A 9,974-nucleotide genomic window follows, 5' to 3' on the forward strand; every position below is an offset into this window, starting at 1 on the left:
AACCGGCAGATAAACGGCAGGAAACGAGCTGTGCTGGTGTGTACCATCTGTGCAGAGCACGAGGTGGAGGCAGTCAAGGCTTCGGTAAACGGGCGGGTTTACATAGCCAGCGGCGTCAGAGCGGACAGCAAGGAGAAACTGATGAGCGTGGTAGATCATATGCACGGAAAATCTCATGCTGCTGCTGTGGATGCGAAAAACCTGGAGCAGCAGTGGAATAGCGGAAGCTCGAAACACCCGTGGATGTCCATCCCCAAGAGGACTGCCGCTGGTGTCACCAAGGCGCTTCTGGAGCTCGCCTTTGCATTTACAGCGATAGTTTGCACGAGACTGGTCGCTTGGTCGTTGCCAGCCCGCCCCCTCGCAGCGCTGCACGAGCAGCGAGTCTGGACAACTACAGGCGAGGGTGGTTGGGAAGTGGACCTGCAGCCAACAGAGCCACCTCCTGCAGCTCTTCACTGCAGAGATCCGGATATGTACCGGGAAGTGCTCAGCGTCGTCGCTAAGTTAGAGCAGGCCAAGATCGGCGCCAAGATTGCCGCGGGAGTTGTGTACAGCCCACAGGTCGGCGGAAGTATGGACCGTCAGCAGCAAGACAACAAATCTGTCACTGCCAGAGTGATCGATGCTGACGCTGAGCTGCAGACCTACATTCTAAGCGTGGTGCAACCGGAAGGAGATGGCGTAAAAGGTCTACTAGAGGCGGTCAAAGCTGCTGTTGAAGGGCTGGATCTGCCTCTCAACAAGCTGGTTGACTTGACCACGGACGGAGAGAACGCCAACACGGGTCGCAGCAGTAATCTCCGGAAAAGGCTCAATGACCTGCTGGGACGTGACCTGATCACCATCTGGTGCGTGTGTCACAGGAGTGACCTAGCTCTCGAGAGTGTGGAGAAGACGGTATCGGAGATCCTGCGCTGGAAGACGGACCTGTGTGCTCTAATAACGCACTTCCGAACATCGAAGTCCAGGAACAAAAAGCTCCGTGAGAGCAGCAAGAAGGTGGTTGCTTTCCCCCAGCACTTCGAGGTCCATTTCGCCGAGCACTTGCTGTCGTCAATCAACGCTGTTCTGACGAATCCAGCGGCCTATACAGAAGTATGGCAGGAGACAGCAGCAAAAGGCAGTAAGAAAGAGAAGGCTGAAGCCGAGGGCTTTATCAAGAAATGGGCCGCGGGCGGCCGCGCAGTCCGTGTGACGAGCGTCATGGCCAACATCTGCGGAATTTTCTGCCAGCTGCAGCACAAATCCAATGTGCGGACCTGGTGCTGCTAGATGTGCTGGAGACCCGCAATGCTGCGCTGCCGCAGCTGGAGTTAATGAAAGAGGAGCCTCTGCCTGGTGGCCAGGAGGAAAAGTTCGTCCCAGCTGCAGACGAACCAGCCGTCAGAGAGCACAACAGCCTCGTTTTGACGAAGAGAACATTTGAAGCTGTGTGTAATGAGATCGTTCAGGCCGCGACGAACTTTCTGGGTGGCAGGCTCGATGTCGAGCAGGAGCAAGTTGTGCAGGACATGGTCGCTATGATTGAGTCCAGGTTAGCGAAACAATTCGTCGCTGCCGGTCGCAGCTTGGCATCCGGGCTGTTCGGCATAGAGAGCGTGACCCAGTTCACAAGAGGCGCCTGTGACCAGTGGCGCAAGATGAGCGACGCCAGGGACCGGCATCCTGGCATGAAAGGCAAGCTGGTGGCGATGACGAAAAACGCTTCAGGCGTCTCCAAGCAACTCTTGTCGTCGCTCCTATGCGTCACTCCGCACAGCATGGGCACCGAGCGTGCCGTGTCGCACTACAACGCTGTGCGCAGCAGCCATCGCCTGGGCACGAGTCTGTCAACGGTGAACGACCGACTTGTCATCAGTGTCGACTACTTGGGCACCGCGAGATTTGACCCGCGTCCGGCGGTGGCGGCCTTCCTGGCAAACAAAGACAGGCGCAACCGTCGGCCGGACCCGGAGAAGCACAAGCAGCGTGAATTTGCCAAGAAGTTCTTCCGTTCCGAGGGATCGCTGTACAGTGTACTGGGTCACGCTGGGAGCACGCGCGTCAGCGAACTGTGGCATCGTGGAAGCTGTTTGGTTCCAGTCTGGCCGTGGCCGCCTGCAATACATGCGAATGAGCTACTTTTGACTTTTCTTCTGAATGTTTCCAGCTTTGATGCCACTCTTGGCGTGATTTGCTTCATTTTCATCCAATTGCCAACAGTTCATATGCAATGATGCACTGTCCTGTGCATGACGCAAGATGTACATAAAGCAAAGCCATCCTGGGTAAAACTGCCTGTTGTTTAACCTTTTAAGTTAACGAGCTCAGACAGGTCATAAGTAAATTGCGGTGAGGTTGTAAAACGGCTTGGAAATATTGAGACGTGATTCACGACATCTGCCTCGATCATAGGAGCTTCGGAACCTCAGCAAGATGGCACAGGCGTCCGATGTCTTAAGTCCGCATTTATCCATTACCATGCATTTACGTCAAGACGTGAAGCGGGATTGCTGAAAATGAGTTGAGTGAGATGCATCGTCCAGGCTATTATTATATTCAGATCGATTACTGCGTGACAAAAGCTTATCAGCGGTTTCTCCAGCGTTTGCAGAAGAGTTAGAACAAAGGTACATCGTGGAGATAATTGAAACCCAGCAGGCATGCCTCGTTTGTGTTCAGCTGACAGTTCCAGGTAAAATAACCGCCCACCGCCCTAACCGCCCTAAAATAAAATTGCCGCCCCCTCCCCCCCCCCCCCCCAGTGACAATTCCTTGTCCGAGGCCCTGCCGTCAACCACATATTTCTAAGCATTACATGATATGAATTCACACATTCGCACTCTAATGCTCGTGGCACATATCTCCCGTTCACAACTAGGCATGATATTACGAAAACCAAAAACAAATGTGAGAATAGACACAAATGCACAGTATGCTGTCATCTTAACCGAGACATGCATCAGAGAAAACATGCCTCCGCCTGAAATGACGGAAAAACCAAATTAAATGGTTGAACCTGCCGCCACCCTACTGCCTACCTGCCACGTATCCGCTAAATACCGACAATCACATGATGTTCTGACATTTGTCTCGGTGTTCCTATATGCGACCGGCTGCTTGTCGCCTAACGCCTACACTTTTGCATCTCCCGTTTCAAGAGCATTTGTAGCATGCCCCACACACTGGGCTTGCCGTAAGCGCACAGTGTGCTCCTACATCCATGATCAAAGACTTAGCGAAACGATAAAAGGAGCTGAACACATTGAAAACTATTATTATTATATTAAAATTACATAGCCGTATGTTTGCCATATTTCCTTCGGTCTTACGCGTTCACTGCAGTTCGTCTTACGCGATGACAGCGATCGATTGCCTTGGTCGATCATCTTATCATTCGCGCCATTTTCATTCGCGCCAACCTGCGTGTCGCCAAGCGCGTGCGAACAGTCTGGCGCGTCAGTGAAATATTCTCGTTCGGACGGGGAACGTTTCGCGAGCATCGGAACCTTTCGGCGCCAACCCATGGACAGAGCACAACTTGTTGCGAGAGACTTGGTCTTTTGGGACGAGGTCAGAGTGAGGTTAAAGCTAGGAACAAGCAATAATGGAAGGAAGCAAGTATTGCTTTCCTGTTTTACCCGCTATGGCGTTTCAGTTATTAGCAAAATCAGGAATATCGTCTCACGAAAAATCGTTGCCGATACCCAACGCGGCAATAACATGACGTTTAACTCTCGCCATGATAGGCGGTGATTATGGCACGTGTTTCGATACCAAAACACGTTTCTAGGTCTTCTGGTTTCGGAGCAGCGGCAGTTTACGATGAGCACTCGACGGCGATCTATGGCTAGCTCAGGCGGCGGGCGGCAAAACAATTGCACTGCAGAGTGTGCTCAGAATTGAAAAAGACACACGCCAATTTAAGGTTCGTGTCACTGCAGTGTTTGTTCTCTCAACAGCATAAAAACTAGTACCAATCGTGAGATCGTGTTCAGAACAATATACTGCTGTTCTCGGCAAGCTCCATCTTTATAAGCCTGGAAACGCCGCGGGAGGGTCACATCAACCCCTCTCCCCTATCAGTCCGAGTTATGGAAACGGCGAATCAGGGCGATGGCTAAAGCGAGCATAGGTACTTAAACATTCGTACAACGCACATTCAGAAGGGATATTACTATCAGCCACATATTTCCTGAGCATAACATTACATGAATCCACACTTTTGCACTCCGATCTGTGGGTGCCAAAGCTCTCTCGTTATGTCACTCTGGTCATAATTCGGCCAGATATTCCCGGAGGCTGGGCAATCTTTACAAGAAACAGAAAATTGTACAATATGCTGCCATGTTCACCGAAAGAGTCATCTAAATAACTTTTCATCGTCAATCACGAAAACATATATGATGCATGTGAGCATTTGGCGTGGCAGTCTTTTCGAGACATAAGTATTTTTAAAGGTGTATTCGCATTGCCCTGCCATGAGACTGTCGTTAGTGAACGGGGACACGCATTGAAGCTAATTTTCGGTAACAAATCCGATCGACTTAACCTACAATGCCTTAACCTACCTTGCCTTGGCCGTTTCTGGACAACTACCTGGCGCGAAGTCTGATGCATGACTTACCGCATGTCCCGACTGAGCGGCCAGATGGGGTTCATGACTTTACCAGAGAGGGCTTCCTGAACTGCTAGACGCTGCTACAGTATTGCCAGAACTTGCATTTGGCAATATTTTTGCCCTTCTCATTCAGCATGGCCATTTTTTGGACTTCACGGTTCAAAAAAGAGCTCCTCCCAAGGGGTTCCTCGACCCCTAGACCTTTTCCCACCCCCCCCCCCCCCCCTCCTTCCACACCCAGGCCCCAATAGAGTTTTCAGCCAAGGCTTGAGACCCCATGCATTTCTCGATTGGGGCTGAACGACCTTTCTGTTCCCCTTCAGATTGCCAATCGGTTGCTATTACTACACATTATACATTGGTTCCCTCTCTGACGCCGAAGGCCCTCTGACCGGGATGGTTGATCCTGGCTCAGCACTCACCGTTTCAAAAAGGTCCCAAGAGTAGCGGGTTTAACAAATATCACAGGGATCCCAGTTCGACGCATTTGGGCCCTAGAGAAAACGGACAGAGGGGCCATGTCTGGGGCTGGTTCCTAACTGACATGAGGCTCTTCCATTAAGGCGCCCGTCAAGAAGGAGGAGTAGAGGCGGGGGGGGGGGGGGGGGCGGCTCCGGTCCAGCACAAGCGAGATCCCGAGATGTCCGACACGTCCGGATGTCCGGTCCGCCGGGATGTCTACCGCGGCGAACCGAATGAAACCGAGTCAGGGGCCTCGGGCTCTGACGCGAAGATGGCGGCGTGCCCGACTGAACTGGCAGTGTTTCGACCGCGGACAGGCTGTCCCACAAAAAGGCTTAGCGCTGTGGCGGGGTTCTGTTCTTGGACGAGAGACGGCGCGCGCGTGAATGCGTTCTTTTTTGGCGGCCGGGCTGCCTCGTCCGCCGGCCGGACCGTCGAGCTGGGCAGCCTCTGGTCCGCGCTGTGTGTCCGAGCTCCACGTTCAACCGATTGCGCATTATTACTCCCACATATAAATTGTGATTGAGCGGAAGCATTGCTTGCAACTTTGGCGGGCGGCGGTTTGTTTGTCGGGACTGGCTGCAGTACCGATTGGGGCTTTACGTCTCACCGGCTGCTATGGCTATTTCGAGGCGGAACGCCTCTATTACGCATTTATCAGGCATCAGGTACATGGGACGTGGTAGTGGTGTGGCCAGGACTCCATCCCAGGATAGAGAAATCCAGAGATGAACACCCTTACCACTAACCACCATGTCACCACCGCCCCTCTGCGGCGCGAACTGCACCCGTGTCGATAAACTCCAGGCCGGTGTTGTTGGACCCCATATTCTATACTTAGGAGGTTCTGAAGCGTAAAAGGAAGAAAACGTATCAATATTGATGAAGTGGATGGCGAATACAAGCTCACGATTCTCCCAATTCATTCACCTTATCTATCGAAAACCAGCTCAGTAACACACACTCGGCTCCGCCGTTCAGATGGTGAATGAACAGCGCCTTCAAGCGTGGCACGTGCGTAGTGTTTTGCGTGACGTTTGGTAGACTGTTGGATACATTCGCAGTCCACGTTTGCTTTTTTACTTCCTCTTACATGCAACCAGGAGTGCGGTTCCCTATTCAGTTGCAGGGGTTTCACCACCCGCCGTAACTGGGGTTACAGCCTGCAGATTTGTGAGAAAGTGAGTCAAATTCGGAGAGAAACCAGTGCGATGGCATATTATCACGGTACTCTTCGTTGTATTTTCATCGCTCAGCCAACCAGCTTATTTTGGTAAACCACGCCCGTTTGAAACGTACTTAATCGAAGAAACGAGTAGGCTGGGCCATTGAACGTGTCTCACCAGTGAGTAGTATCTGGATTCAGCTGATGAGACAACCCCCACCCGCTTTCTTTGAGAGTAAAGGCATGCAGAACTCAGAATAAGTCCCGTTTGCAGGAGCGTGTGAAATAATTTGCAATTGGGGGAGGGAGGGAAATGAGTCAAATAAAATCACTAACAATATAGGTTAGAGTGCCAGGAGCTGGAGATCTACATGCGAGCCTACCTGGAGCAGACATCAAATCAGTCAACCTTACACATCAGTTATCAATTTCTTCAAAAAATGAGAAACATCATCAACACATAAGTAAATAACGGAACCAAATACCGCGGAGAATCTTACACATAAGCACAATATCAAACAGCAAGCAAGCCGACAAGTGCTTTCCACGATTACCGTGCAGCTACTGCCGAATAACCAGCTATTTCCGATACCACGAGACGGGAATCAAAGTTTTGAATTCCTTAATGCGCCTGCTGCCATGGGCGTGCTGACGCGGCAAAGTTTGTGCACTCAAACAAAACGTTGTCCATATCCATGCACAGTGGTTTAACTGGGCAGCGCCGTACCGCGTGACGTCACTCGTCGGCCGAGGTGGGCGAAATCGGCTCCGGTATCCCTCTATCGGGCAATATCCAAACCATTAAGTGAAGGGTTGCGAGGAAGTGGACGGCATCCCAAGTCGTGGATTTCACGCACGCTGGACTTTATATACGATGGAATTTATGATTATCCTCTATCCAGAGGTCTTGGACGTTTTCTGGACCTTATGAACGCTGGATGCTGCGATTCTGGAATTCTTGACCACTGGACTTTATGAACCATGGACATTTCAATACGCATCCGGTGCCGTCATTCAGCGGCTCATCTTGGAAGTTCGCCAATACTCATATCCATTGAACATTTTTAAATATTTCATCCAAACCTTTGGAATGCATGGGTTTTTGGGGTCACAGCTAACTCTAAGCGGCACCTGTTGTGTGGGCGTTGATCCTTACCATCTGATCGTGCAATTCCAAATCAACAGCAGAATTTGGTGGTGAAGGTTTAGGATGCGTATTGAAAGTGTTCTTAAAAAATATTTCATGGATATGAGTATCAGCGGACGTCTGAGGTGAGACACTGAATAACGGCACCAGCTTCGCACCATTGTACCTTCATTCGCCCGTGGAGTGACGTTGAACGGTGCAAGCAGCACCTCTCCGCTGGCCGAACCGCCTCTAAAGGCCAGCAGCAAAACTCTCCGATCGAGTTAGCCACTGCACCTCCGGGAAACCAGAGGTACGGGGTTCGATTCCCCGCAGTGCCCATCCTTACCGCCAGAATGAGAGGCAAGCGACGCCATATAGCCTGAGCAGCAGTTCGTTGTAATGACGAAAACTCTCCAATCATCTGGCGCGGTACAGCTTGGCAAGTTAGTGCATGGTGCAAAAAAAAAAAAACAAAGGCTGCTTAGAAAGGCCATTACCCTCAAAGCGACCGGTGCGAGCTATGCAAAATGAGTTGATAAGGAAGTAGCCGCTGGCGTATTGAAGCCAAGCTGCCCAGCACGATGGCAAGATGGGATAGATCTGTGAAAACAAACCTTCAACAGTACTCCTTCGCGTATCACCCGAATACCGAAAATGTAAGCTCAGTATCTGCTTTCAAGGGAGTGTTCCACAATTATATGTGGATTTGAACTGGAATAACCATTTTGTGGATCATTCGGTGCGGTTCACGGTCCTGCTCTTCTTAAGACCTAAAGCCTTCTGGTTTCTGAGCTAAACGCTCGCGAAGATGAGCGGACTATTTCGGGCACACTATTTCAAGGTTATTGAGGCATGTGTGACACCACAGAGGTCTCATTCAAATTATGCCATCCCATTGGCCACGCGGCGCTCAAGGCCAAGAAGAATACAATCGTCGATCCGTTCCGAAGCACGTCGTGACGCTCGTGAGCACGATTTCCGAATATAATTGACGTCAATTGGCTTTTGATCAATGTTGTGCAGGCTGTGCAGCTGTTAATCACTGGTCATGTTCTCTGCAACATAATATAAGAAATTGGACATAGGTGTAGTTGTCACCGAAATCAAACTTGTAATCGAATAACTTAGATACGCGCCATAACTGGGGCAAGAACACTACGAGAGAGGGCCAAAACATGAGTACCTAACGATATTGGTTCAGTAATCACCTCCATCGCCGCCACGGCCACCTCTTGGGAAATTGAAATACTACAAGTACATGTTAGGGTGGTAATTTCGCACGACTATTCTGGCAGCACCTTAACATGATACAAACGTTCCAGGACGCAATCAAACAATGACATATTAATGAGCATATGTACTGAATAGATGAAATTGTGTTATATCAGGCAGTCTTTTCACATTAAAATTACATCAGTGGTAATAAGCGAGCTGTCTCGTCATATCTGATGCGGGCTCCAATGCCTTCAAATGTGGAGAGCCAATATTTTCTAATGTTGAGAGTCAATATCCTCAAATGTGGAGCGTCAACATCTTCAAACTATTGTTTAAGCACGCCTTGCGATCCATGCGGTTTAAGTGGGTTTGAGAATTTAACGTTTGGTGTCTGTGGCAGTGGACGGCAAATGTACTTGATGTGACTGGTTGGTGCACTGCTGAAACAAATCTTAAAGGAAGTGTTTCACATCCGTATAGGGGTTTGAACTGAAATAGCCTCCTGAAAGTCATTCGATGCAGGTCACAGCCTTGCCCTTCTAAAAAGCTGAACCCCTCCAGTGTCTGAGCCATACGCCCGCAAAGATGTGCACACTTTTCGGGAAGTCTTTTTCATGGGCACAGCGGCATCCATGACGCCGTAATAACATCATTCAAATCTTGTCATCCCGTTTTCCATGCGGCGATCAAGGTTAAGAAAGATATAATTTTCGAGTCGTTCATACCTGATGTTCGAGGGCACGATTTTCGGATATAGCGGCCGTCAACTGGCTCTCAGTCAATATTGCGTTAAGTACGATACCACCATTAAACAACAATGTGTTGAGGAAAACACTTAATAAAAAGAAAAATTGTGCTGTCCAGAGCAGTCGTTTCCACTTCGAAGTAGACCAACAGTTAGAGATGAGCTTTTTTGATCATATCTGATCCACGCTCCAATATCTTCAAATGTGGAGCATTTGCTTTAAGGTTAAAACATCGGTGAGGGGGCCATTCGTCTTCCCGGGCTCTCTCACCCGTCTAGTAATGGGTTTCGCTCCTCAATGTTTGTTTTCGAAATTCCGCTCCTGCCTGCTCAACACGAGACCAAAAGCACGTTATGTTCGGTAACAACATGTTAAGGGTCTACATATTGTGTTTCAGATGGACAAAGGAAGACCTTTGGAACTATGTTTTGTCGGGTTCATTTAGTTGATGATCAGCGTTGTTGACTGGGCAAGTACCAGACTACTTCGGCTATTTCTGGTTACGGGGCTTTCAAATTTTTTTCGTCGGGCCCCGTTTAACAGTGGTGTGCTAAAAAACGAGCAAGTCCTTTATCTCCATACACATTGCAAGTGGGGCAAAAAGAGCGTAGGAACATAGTTTGCCGGCAACTCTCCATTTCCCAATAATGCTGG

Source organism: Pollicipes pollicipes, unplaced genomic scaffold (genome assembly GCF_011947565.3).
Source record: "Pollicipes pollicipes isolate AB1234 unplaced genomic scaffold, Ppol_2.1 Scaffold_4002;HRSCAF=4701_pilon_pilon_pilon, whole genome shotgun sequence".
In the NCBI taxonomy this organism is placed as follows: Eukaryota; Metazoa; Arthropoda; class Thecostraca; order Pollicipedomorpha; family Pollicipedidae; genus Pollicipes; species Pollicipes pollicipes.